This window comes from Cuculus canorus, chromosome 2, assembly GCF_017976375.1.
Source record: "Cuculus canorus isolate bCucCan1 chromosome 2, bCucCan1.pri, whole genome shotgun sequence".
Classification (NCBI taxonomy): Eukaryota; Metazoa; Chordata; class Aves; order Cuculiformes; family Cuculidae; genus Cuculus; species Cuculus canorus.
Window position 1 is genome coordinate 16138939 of NC_071402.1, and position 12971 is coordinate 16151909.

General features: G+C 41.0%; 1 long non-coding RNA gene across 3 annotated transcripts; it reads left to right on the forward strand.

The window, feature by feature from the left end:
- The first annotated feature begins 3707 nt into the window (after positions 1-3707).
- On the forward strand, positions 3708-10895 carry LOC128851307 (uncharacterized). 3 transcript variants are annotated; one of them, XR_008448636.1, is made up of 5 exons: positions 3708-4124; positions 4722-6759; positions 7436-7563; positions 8563-8755; positions 9840-10895. It is a non-coding gene; the product is annotated as an uncharacterized LOC128851307 (long non-coding RNA). The 3 variants fall into 3 exon arrangements; XR_008448635.1 differs by having other exon boundaries at positions 4722-7563; XR_008448637.1 differs by lacking the exon at positions 9840-10895 and adding an exon at positions 9429-9548 and having other exon boundaries at positions 4722-7563.
- The last annotated feature ends 2076 nt before the right edge of the window (positions 10896-12971 follow it).

The window sequence follows — 12971 nt, forward strand, 5'->3', positions numbered from 1 at the left end:
ACTCGAATCACCCTATGCCTGTAAAAAACTGAGAGTTCACTGTGCCACCACAGATTCCCTCAGTACCTCTTTCTCTGCAGCTGACCCTCCAAAAGTGATGGGTCCCTGGAAATTTGGGTCTCACTTGGCAGCCTCATGCGGTTGTCCCATGTACCCAAAAGTATTTCAATAAGATTTGCAGCTAAACGAATTGGGGCGGGTTTTCTCTACTTTATACTGCTGAAGAAAATTTTTTAAACCCTGCTAACAGATACTGTCCTTAACTAGACCAAAGTTTACATAGATTCAGTTTCCCCGCAGATCTCTCTTAAATAACTTTTTGAAGGGCTCTTTTTGTTCCCTTCTGGGCTGCTAATGTTAGCAGCAGCATGATAGAAGCCATATCAAGTCATGACTGGGTTTCTTTGAGGTCCTGGATGTTGTAACGCGGGGCTTTCTTCCATTACTTCACAGGAACAAGCTTAGAGGCTTATGCCAGCAGAACCACTGATGATCATATTAATATACTCATTGTCACTTTGTTATTGTGTACTGCTATCCTTCCAGGTAAAATTTCTTTACCCTGCTCTCAACCTGGCAGTCATTAAAGCATTCTGCTGAAGTGAATTTTGTTCTTTATCTTTCATGAAACCAGGGACAAGACATGTCTGTATTCCTACAACACATTTTTTCCTGCCCTCTCAGTAAATAGGATGTCTACTGTCCCTCATTACTGCAAAGTCAAAGCACCTCTCAATCTTTCACATCAAAGAGGTAGAGTAGAGTGACTGCCATTTAATGAGGAGGGTCTAGAGTCCAGTGGGAAGAAAACTGAAAAAAGAGGGTCACACTCATTCCCAGCCAAATTCAAAACTTTGTTTCTTGCTCTGATGATCATCCTTTATTGCCTGTAAATGAAAGGTGCTGGAATGATCAATAACTAGATAAAATGGTGAATAGGCAGATCAAAGAATTATTTAGTTTGGTAACCTTGAGCATGTAGGGTGGTGGTGTTTGTATAACAAAGACTGTAAGAACAAGACAAGCATACACGATACTGGGAGCAGCTTTCTACCATTTTCAGCTTGGGGGTTTTCTATAAAAAAAATGACTGTTACTTCCTCTCCCATTAACTTGTTCAGTGTTGACTGAAACCAAGCAAAAAAAGGTCATGCATGAAACCCTTTGGCAAAGAAGAAGCCCATATGGACTAGGTGTTTTTTACCCACATGTTTGTCTGTTCCTTCAAAGGCCTATCACAGACATCTAAGGCAGGAGTTACATTTGTAAAAGTTCTGCTGACTTCCAAAAATCCATCATATGTATTCAGGCATCCTCTATTTCTATTTTTACTACGATTCCTACTAATTTTTCTGGTAGCCATGTCCATCTTAGAGGTCAATATCTCCCTCCATCTCCCCTACAGAAAGCAGGACATTGTAGCTTTCCAATTTCAAAGTAGTTTTATGGGAGAAATTAAAGTATCACAGCTGACCATTCAACAAATTGGCTCAATAGCTAACCATAGGTTCATCTTGACAGTATTTGAATGCCTTGCATTGATGCCTTAAGTGATGTGATTAATGCGATGTTTCCTCTTCTTCCCTCCTCTGGAGAGAAGTGCGTGCCCTGGAATGTCTCCTTTTGTTACAGCTATATTGGTTTTGTTTTGCTTGGCTTTGTTTTCTTTAAAAAAAGCACTTTGCACTGTATTTTAAAGCAGGCAAGATTAGAGAAGCAGGGACCTTAAGTCTTGAGGGAGCTCATTCCATAGTTGCAGGCTGACCAGTTCCATCTCCTCTACGGACAAGCTTTGCCCTACTTTTAGAGAGGTTCAGTTCCAGCAGAAGAGTAAGTTACTCAGTACAGATTTTACTGAGGGCTTTAAGCAGTCTGTATGATATTTTGGGCCAAAGATGTGAACTCCATTTGAATGATGCATCACATTGTGAACTCCATTTGATAGTCTTTGGGAAGCCAAGATCAGATCTAGAAGAAATCTGGAAGAATCTGACTTCTTGTGGTCAACTCTATTATTTGAAACAATGGGTGAACTTCTAGGGTACAATCTAAATGCCTTAAACCAGATGCATCACACTAGTGACATAGCAGTAAATAACAGAAGTGGGTCACTGTTAAGCATGCAACACACCTGAGCCAACTATGGAAGCCATGTGCAAGTCTTCATGCAACAGATTAGCATTGACAGAGTGTGACTGCTCCGCCAGCAAAGACTAAGAGGAGTCTCCCAGGGGTACTGTGTTTGGCCTCCAAGATTCTCAGCCCTGTGACATACTCTTCAGTTGGACTCCATATGTGGTTTCAGGCTCACAGAACATGGATTAGCTGAGAAATTAAAACTGAAGAGAGGTTCAGCAGAGAGAGCTTTCTCATTAATATAATATGTATTCTGATGTGTCACAGGATGCCTGAAAAACTGCTTTCCCGGTGTTAAGGAATCATTGTCAGGTTCCTGTTAGGGCTCTCTGTGTTGCTCTGAGCAGCCAACAAAAAGATTGTTTCAGAATAGCTTGAAGACTTTTCATATTTAAGAAGTTGAGACTGATGCTTTCTAGCCCTGCTAGCTCAGGTGCCTCTGCTGTGGTTGTTTTAAATGCTCTCAGGCTGAAGCTGAGCAACAGATGATGATAAAAAGCAATAAAGGACTCGCTAGGAATTTGTGAAGAAGGGAGGGCATCTAAGCTTGCCGGTGCACTCATAGATTTTTGCAGGCATACATCCAGTATTAGACTCAGACTCTTAATTTCCTCTAGGCTATGATTTCACATGGCTCAGTTTATTCCTAGTTACCCAAAGAGTTTAAAAGTCTCACACAGTCTGGAAACTTCCTAATAATCCCAGACAGCTCCATAAAACAAGCAAGCACTGGAAAAGTAATAGCAACAGCAGTAGCTGTAGATTACTTCCTAGAGCTTTAAGTCCTCCTTTCAGAGCATGTGGCCAGACAAGGTTAGCTGGGTCATCTACTGCGTAGGATGCACCCAGGTACAGCTGTCCTGGGCCCCTGCAAACTGCAGAACTGACTGCAAGGTACTGCTCTTTACTTCCACTCGAGTCAGTTATAAAGGGGGTTGTGCAGTTTAAAGTGAGATAAACCAGGTTCCTTCAGATCCCTAGTATGGTGCAGCCACTGTTGTGCTGCTGACAGCAATCCCCTCTGGCTCCCTGGCCCAGTCACAGCTCTGGAGGCTGCAATCTGCCTGCTTACCGTCTCCTTGGAGCTTCTGTTGGCAGCATTATTCCTTTTCCAATTCTTGTCCTAATTTAGCTGGGTTATCTCGTTGTGCACTGTTAAATGCTACCACAGTCAGTATCAGAGGTGGCTAAGTGTCAGGTTTGGGTGAAGCGATCTCTCATTAGGGGAGCCTGATCTTCCAGGCTTCACTTCTGTGAATAATTCAGGGGCATGTAATTAGGGTTCCAGAGGTCCAGCACTCTTACTAGGCAAGGCATTCAGAAGAATAACATTGCTCGAGTGGCCTAGAGTTTTATATGCGTATGTGCACAACATCGTTGCTATAAATGTGAAGAATTTATCTACATTTGCTGTCTGAGATTAATTTGAAAATAAGCACAACATTTGGGGAAAAAAGTGATTTGGGGAAACATTTGGGGAAAAAGGGATTTATTTTGCTTGCTGTGAAACCATTAAGAACTTAGGGCTTTGAATAGTCTTGTATACTGAGCAACGACATCCACAGACTTTCAGCTCAGTTTGAGTTCATGTGGAAGCCAGAATTAAAAATTCAGCCCACTGGATTCAGGTGTAAATGGATTAAAACCAGTGGAGCAAAGACTCTACTGCTTTTGGGAGTTTTGCACAGTTCTACAAGCTATGAGGATACTGCTCAAGAACTTTGAGAAAATATGTTTTAAATAACTGCAAAATACTAATATGTCTGTTTCACCATTAGACATTCGTTTTTCTTCCTTTCTATGGTCTCTGGTCTAAGCTACTCGTCAGCGACACATGGCAAGAGGTGGGCACCTCCAGAGAGCAACCCTTCCCATCTGAAGACAAGATCAAAGACAGAGAAGATGAAGTATCCCTGGGATTACCTTTTGACTATGGAGAAAGCTTTTATTCCTCGGTTGGCAAATAGAGTTACAGTCACCCTGCCTAGGTAAATAGTGGGAAAGGCATCTAAATTTTCTGCATGTAGTGTGAAATGGAACCTTGATTTTTCTTTCTTGACCAATAAAATGTATCAGCTGTGGGTTTCACCCAACAGGAAATACATATAATATGTATGCAGTTATTTAAAAATCACACATTTTTAAAGTAGTTATACACGGTGAGTTATACATTCATTTGTTTTCGGATACAGTCAATATCTATACCGGCAGAAGATTTTTAGGTTTTGATATACTGCTCTGATGATTGTCTGTGTAAGGTGAAATGCATCCTTAAACATTGCACTGTCAAAGTAATATCCACAAATCATTCAGCATCCATCACTGGCAGATAGTAAATATTTTATACCTTATTGAAAAATAATATTTCTTCTCCTCTAGTATTGCTTATGTGTTCCCTTTGGGCAACTCTCGGAAGAGTCTTTTGGGATTCATAAAAACTAATAGTTCCCTTTATGCTTTTAAAGCTTTTGTCACCTGGGCTCCCCAAAGCACTTCCATTGCAGCAATTCTAGTCACTTAGTTTGAAAGATGAATATACATTAAGGGGAACCTAGGAAGAATAAAACTTCTTTCCTCTGTTATAGCATGAAGATGCCACCTATGCTGCTTGCAGGATTGTCACTAGCATGGATGACCTCTCTATTGAGATGCCATGGAGGAACTGCCCTACTCTGGGAAGATGCTTCAAAGCAATGTTCAAAGAAAATGAGCTGTGTGCCTGGGGAAGGCTGCTAGGCTCAGTAGAAAGACTACAAAAAGAAGACGATATATTTCCTTATTTTTATCCATGCTATTCTTATTTCCCACATCCTGACCCACCTTTTAACTACTGTGTTTATAGCTGGATTGAAATTATTTGGTTTGTTGATTTTTTTTTTTACTTGAGGAGACAGACGTCCCTTACATCATACTAGACAGACTGACGCTGAGTGAGATTTCTGCAGACTGGCCCACAGGCACCGCTGCCTTGCCTTTTTTCAGGGTGAATGTTAGCATGGCATTGCTCAGTTTGACATTGCTTGCAGTAGCAAGAAATGTCTGTCTTGTCAGTCTAAAATTAGATAGTAAATTGATTTCTGACACTCCTCATGACCTGTGTTCTTAACAAGGCTGTTAAACCCCATGGGTAGCTTGCCCTCAGATTATCCACATCACAACTAGGTCCCAAAGCTTGAGCTGGGGATACTTGTTGGAGGGTAAACTTTTGGACTTGTCAGTGGGCAGCCTGTCCAAACAGTATGGGATGGTAGGGTTGCACAAAGCTATGTCACATTGTGGGGAAACTCCTTATTAATAGGCACCAGAGGTCTGCTCAAGCCCATATACAAGACGACACTAGCTGGGAGGTGGGCAGTAGGCAGTCAGGTAGTAGGTATCCAGGCAGTAGGTATGGACCCATCTGTCCCTTGCTTTGCAGGCAGCGTATAACCCGTGGGGATGCACAGCCAAGGCAGGTATTAAACATCACTGTAGAAACTGAATAGGGTTCTGCAGGTTGAGAAGAGATCATGCTGGCCACAAATAATTCCTCCCTCCATCTCTTCCAGAAATGCTTTCCCTCCAGTGGTGGAGCAGGCTAACACCGCCTGGGGAGTCCCTGTTCTTTGTGGTCTGGGAAGGAGGAAGTGAGCTGTGCTGTCCACATGCTATAGCCCTCATAAAGCTCAAAAACAGCACCAGTGCTCCATGCTTTTAGCTGTAACTGTTGATGATGCTGTCCCCAGTTTCATTTGCCATGCTTATGGTTTTGAGAAGCAACAGTGAGTCATTAAGTCCCTGGAAGTTGGAGATTCTACAGGGGAGAACAGAGATGGTGATGATGATAATAATAATAATAGTAATAATAATAATAATGTAGCTTCCACAAAGCTGTTTGTGAAAGCAGTTCAACACTTTGCCCTTGAGCTACTCCTGCAAACAAAATTTCCAGCATGTATTCTTCCCTTTTGAACTTCTAATGGAGTGTTGAGCCAGCGAGACAGATGGGAAGTTCGAGTTTCTCCCTGCACAATGGCAGCAGTGTCTGTGCTGTCAAAATTAACTCTGAATTTTTTCCTGTTTGTGCTGGAAAAAAGATCTTTCTAACCTTTGAAAAATATACGGTGTGCTCAGAGGTCTTATGTTCCTCCTCTGGTCTAGTTCAAACAAAGCTGATTCAAAAATTCAATTTTAATGTCATTCAGATAGCCAGTGATATTCAAATATTGGCATCATGAAAGTATGTTTTAACTACACAATCTCAAGGTGTGTGGAAGGATAAGCACAGTGGGTCACTGCTTAGCTAATGAGTGGCTGGGCATTGTATAAAAACCTGAAAAGAAGCATCAGCCTCACTCTATAGATATTTCCAGATGAGATTGACACAATATTTGCTGATACTGGCACTTTTCCAGGTAGTGCCTGCTCTGGGTTGCACTTACCTAAGGAATTTCACCAAGCTCTGTGGGATTTTACAACTGAAAGGAAGGACAGTGTCCAGTCCGTTTTCTTACACCCTTAATTGATGTTGAATAGAGGATTTTGTGATTCATTTATCAGCCAATGCATAAACTGCATCAAAACATCAAATATGTGAATTGGCACTTTTTGACCTGAGCTGTTGGACGAAGAAGGTCTGTACAGGTTTGTAATATCCATTTTAACCTCTCTGCCTTTGATGGTAATAGCACATGTTCAGCGTAAGCCCAGTTTTTTAAATATAAGTGATTCCCTTGAGGATCTGTTCTAAAAACCTCCGATTTCTCAGTGATGGAAAGCAATGTTTTTCTCTTTAAGGGAAGGAGGGAGGCAGGTAAGGAGGAGTGTGTACTGTGCTTCTTGGATATGGAAGACACATGTAAATGCAAGATGCCATTCATCATTATTTGATATATAGCAAAATACAGTAATTTCATTTAGCAGCAGGTTTTAAGAAGATTAAACATGCTAGGAAAATTGTTTTAAAATAACAATGTAGCAGGATATTGTAAATTATTTTGCAGTGGGCTGTCATGCCATGTCACCATAATTCTTCAAAATTTAATTAAAACCCACAACAACTTAATATTCAAGCCCTGTCAAGAAAACTAATTGTACACAGGGACCAGCTGCTGGAGAAGTTTAGATGTCAACTTCAAATGGTAATGTGAGTGGTTCACACTGTCTTGTGGGTACCCATTTAAAACTCTTGCTCACCATGGACTTATGGAGAATGCAGGTTTTGTTTATAATAAAGTCTTGGCATTTTAGCCAGAAAAGATTCATCTTTAATGACAAGATATACTAATCCTATTTAACTAGAGATTGTTTTTTTTTAAAGGAATTCTCAGTTTAATGCTCCGTGATAGAAAAAAAGGGAAAGATGATACCCGCCAGGGTCCATGATTTTAGACACCTCTGCTTCTGAATACTCAACAGACCCCCCCTTTCCTGCCTGCCTCTTTTAAGGTAGGGATGGATATTTCAAATCACTAATCCCCCTTTTAGCACTGTAATCATTGCACTGGGGTGAGTGGCCACAAGATCAGACTACATCATTATGGGGGGTTAGTTCAGGAACCCATTGGAGTGGGGCCAGCCACACTGGCCAGGTTTCGTGCTAAATAACGAAAGGCCTGACATGAAATGCTTTGCGATGAATCATATGCCTATTCAGGGGGATACTTTATAGTGTCTGCAGTTTCAGAGCTGTGTATGTTTTAAAAAAAATAAGTTTTAAATTACAAGTGCTTTGTAAAGCTCATTTGTAAACTCACAAGTACTGGGTATTGCAAGATATCTGTATTTCAGTGTTTAACAGAAAACAGAACACTATTCAAATTGCTCAGGAATAGGAAAAAAAAAAGTTTGAAATTATGGAAACTGGCATAATTGGGATTTATAAATATTGTGTTAGCAGAGCAAGTAGACTATGTAATTCTCCTACCTTTGCAGCATTATAAAATACCCACAATAAAAGAGACTCCTTTCTTGTAAATTGTTATGATTTTTTCCACCACTGATTTATATTGAAGTGCTGAATTCCAACACTTTTGTTGTTAGCTAGCAATTAAGATGAAAGCACTATCCTTTCTGAGAATGGCTTTCATTCAGGTCATATGGAGATCTGTCAGAGTTTTGCTCTTTTACCCAGAAGTTGTTTGCAAAACAATAGAAAGGAACTGTATTTCACTGCCTTAAAAAAAAAAAAAAAAAAGAAAAAAGAGAAGGAAAAAAGGCTGGAATAGATAGCTTACAAAAGGGGTGAGAAATGGGTTTTTCAGGGAGCCCATGTCATGCTGTACAGAAGGTAATATAGCAAATTCAGAGTAAATACAATTTCTGTATGTTAGGCAAATTAGAGATGTTAGAATTAATCATGAATAAGTGACCAACATTGTGCTGCCTCTGTCTGCATTCTTCAGCTGATGATGATTTCTGATTATGTTCTTGTTGCTGTTTAAGTAGACTCTCCTATGGCTTAATCCTACGAGTACCAGAACTGCTTGCAGACACAAAGAGCATCAAGATATCTCATGACACGCAGCAAGGAAATGCCTTTCCTGACTGGGAACATGACCTGAACAATGGCAGGAGTGCTGGTCCTGGGACTTGCTTCCAGCATCTCTGAAACAGTGAAGGATCTCAGGCTGGCCTCTTGGTAGGTTGGGGCTGGCCCTGGGGACCTCTGTGTCTACGAGTCTTGTGCTCAGGTTCCACCCTCTGGCCTCATGGATCTTATCCAGCAGCTGGGAGACATGTATACCCATGCAATGGAAGAATTCAAGGAGAGCAGAAGCCGTGTGTCTTGCCTGGCTGAGAGCTCTTCATTGGTGTCATCTTGAGAATGATGCTGGGTGAGCTCCCACACCAAGTAAGTGACACACTCTGCTGTGTGTCACTCATATCTCATTTTCTGTCCTGACAGTGCTTGGGCAGGGTGTCTCTGCAGCCCAGTGACACAACTGCCATAGGGAGGGAGAGCAGCTGTCCTTGTCTCCTGTGATGCAGAATGAGCATCCACAGCACTGGGCAACGAGTCTCCTCTGAGCTTTTATCACATACTAAATTCACTGGAGGAAGAACAATATCCTTCTAGGCTTTGGTTTGACATCAGATAGTAAATACCTCATTCTTGTAAAGCTTGTTCTGCCACAGAGAACAGTGTTCCACTGTGTTAGATTAGCGTATATCATCCACATGCAACTTCTGCTAATTTAATGAATTATTTAGCAGTGCCATGCTCACAAGCTCATGCCAACACGATAATAGAATTCTGTACTGGCTATGGGTATAGCCAGATGTTCACAATTTTTCTCCCTCTTTCTGCACAGATTTTATGCAAATTGCAGAAAGAACAGCACTGCCATCACCACCTTCTCCGTTAATAAATCCCATAATGGACTCCATCCTGGTACAACCCAGCCCACGAGTGACAAGCTATCACATGTGATCCTTAGCCTTTGTGAGTTAAAGATGCTCAGTGAAGGGAAGGTAAGGGCTACCATAACCACTTCTTCACTTGCCCACTCCTGCTGGCGTAAACCACTTGTAACCACAGTCGGTGGATTTACACTAAAGTGTTGTCAGGGGAGAACCAGGCTCAGCAAACTCAGGAAGAATTAGATAAGCTACAAAGTGAAAGGGTGATCAGAAGGTGATGACAGAAGCACAGTAGGAAATCCTGAGCTGTTGTGCGTGACAGTTTTACTGAAACCTTTTTCCTTTTTTTTTTTTTTTCCTAGAGATTGTTTTTCCAGTGCTGGTGCAATTTTACAGAGTACCTACAGAGAGAAGAGTGGCCTCACTCTCTCCCCATTTCCACTATTCAGTCTCCTCCTCAGAAGATTTACTTGTGATTTACCCTTGTAGAAGTGAGAAGAGATTCAAGCTGCGCTCATGCAATTATAGCAAACAGAGGAGAGAAGCCGGTAGAAATAAGTCAGAGGATTTTGGGACTGGGGCTATTTCTGTGCAGCTGTGCTCCCTGCTCAGTTGTGTAAACTGCTCCAGAGTGAGACAAAGCGGATGTAGTTGCTCTGGAGTCAGACCAATTTAAGCCAGGACTGCTTTTCAACTCATAACAACAACCCCGCCTTGTACAGTATTTAAATACAAGCTTTACTCCCGACAAATTCATTGCCACTTCCTTAAATGTTTTTCTGAAGCAGGTCCTTGGTTTGATACCATTTTATACATGATGTCAAAGTTAATAAGCATCAGGCCCATGACACAACCGTGTGAGAATTACCCATTTGTAGAGATCTAGAAATGTAATTTATAATTCAAGTCTTTCAAGCAAAATATAATTGTCCAGTTTTATACTGCTGCTTGGGAGAAAACAAAAGTGGATTATGTGTTTGTGTCCTTCGTGCTTTTTGGCTTTATGTCTTTTTTCTTTATAAATTGCTCCAGGATTTCAGGGGATAGAAATCCTCCTGGTGCTGTAGAATGCTTCCTACAAAGAAAAGCCTTGCACCCTGCTGTAGCTGTGGGCTTTTGTGGAAGTGGTGTGCTACCTTCAGGCTCCATCTATGGTCCTGCTCACCCTGAGTGCCTATCAAATACATGTTAACTTCATACCCTGGGAGAGGGATTGATGACGGATGATCTCTGGCCAGAGAGATCTCTGCTTTCTGGTCACTTGAGTTGCCTTGCCAGTGAGGCTGCATTTCTGTTGACTCAGTTAATGAGGATCAGCATTACGAAACGCATGGCAGGGATTCAGTATACATTACCAGTTAATAGAGATAATTGAGTGGAAGGAAAACTAGTTTCTGATGTCACAAAATGTCTCCTGTAATAAAGCATTTGGAATATAATGGTTAACATTTTATTTAACACTTACAGAGATTTGTTTACTGGTTAATATATATTGTTTGTGAAATTATAATGACAAAATAATTGCTTGCAGATACATTCCTATTATATTGGGTGAAAACTTCCTCTCCATTTTTCTTGTCTATCTAGTCTCACTAATTCTCCAAACACGCCATCAGACATCTGTTGCCAGAATTTGAATATCTGTTTTTCTATTTCCACAGCTAAACTCCTGAAAAGAGAGCCAAATCTTTTTTCTTGTTTTGTTTTATATTCCCCTACCCTGAAACCTAAACACTGAGATAGGTGGGAGCTGAAGACTGAGTAACGCTTCAAATTAGGCAACTTAGTTATGCTATGGCACCTATGTATATAGCAAATCTATAGAAAAGGACAGGAAAGGACACTGAGAGTATGTAGCATGATTTCTAGTCTAAAAGTTCCTGTTGTGCATTGTACAGACTATCTTCCACACCTCATCCTCATCTTTGGCACTATTAAAATATCTTGGCTCTGGTTTGGGATAACAGCCAGCAATCTAACACTGTTTACCAGGTTGTTTGACCATCTATCTTGATTAAACAAACATTAATCAATACGGATTTTTATTTTGAAAAATCAGACTCAATTGAGGAAGCATTTTACCATTTTTTCAGTAAGTTCTCATATCATTTTGAACTAAAAAGATGCATTTAACTCACCAGTATATTTAATTTTCTGTCATGGAGAACCTTGAGAATAAGAGGCAAATAGGAATACATTTGGGGAAATAAACAGTACTTTCCTCTTTATATGTAGAAACAAATAATGTGTAAAAATCATTTTGCCTCCTACTTGAGTAGACTAAAATCCTAGAAGCTTCTTATATGTGCTGGCTGACTAAAAATAGAGAGCATATATCACATTATCATTCAGACAAAACCTGCCTGCACAGCCGGTGTAGTCCCTGAGCTGCTGGAGGCAGGGAGGATATTTCCTGGCAGTACCAGTATATGTGGCTGTGCTCTTCCCTCGCTTTTTTGTAGAAATAAGATATCAGACATCACACCCCTTCAGGCCAGAGTGTTATGACCACTGCTAGCTTCTTAAGCTCTGATACACAAATTGCCAGTCAAGATACTGGCAACTATCTCAGTACTGGTAGTGTATTTTTAAGTATTAGTCAAAATAAGAAAGAAAACAAATATATGAGACTAGGAAATAAAGCAGTTTAAGCTTTAGGCTTCCCACGTTGCGTGTGTGCACTTTGTGCACTGGCATGCAGATACTTTCAATGGAGTTGTAGGAGCCAAGCACATGTTGCCGAAAGCATCTCTGTAGGTCTCCAGACTGCTAGTGCATGTCCCTCAACTAAGGAGGGACCAAGGGAGCCTGTGGACGAAAAGAAGAAGGTGTTTTATTCTATTAGGTAAATAAAGTAATAAGGAAGTTACTTTTTGGTGAGCGATGATCCTGGTTATGGGCTTAGGTGTGAACTGGATATTCTGATGTTACAACTGATTTCTTGATGCACTGCATGAAGAATATGTGCGTTACGGAGTTGATGCTGGCTGAGTTTTGCATCAGATGGATTGGCAATTGCTCACACTGGCATATAGAGAAAGCTTCCTTCTCTGAGATCACTTGGATGAAAAGATGACCATGAACAGGAACAACTTACAGAAAAGGAGGAAGGAACCCACCATGCTCTGCTCTTGATGCTGGTGCAGTGCCCTGCTTCAGGCAGGGTGGCACTATCACAAACCAGAGCAACATAAGAGTAAACCCAACACATTAGCAATAGCTCTCAGGTCATGGATGTCAGTAAATATGAAATAACCTATGAAATATCTGGAGGGAAATGTCTGTTACAAGGGTGATGAGGACTGATGTGGCATCCTGAAGCACCATAGCTGTCCAGCCTTTGCTGATACTACCTGCTTACAAGAAACTTGCAGAGATGTAAGATATGAAAGTAAGGTCACCACAAAAATATAACCATGCAAAACCTCTGATGTTCTAGCACGTGTGTTTCAAAGTGTTGAATCTCTGCTGATTTAAGCAGACCTCACTCATTC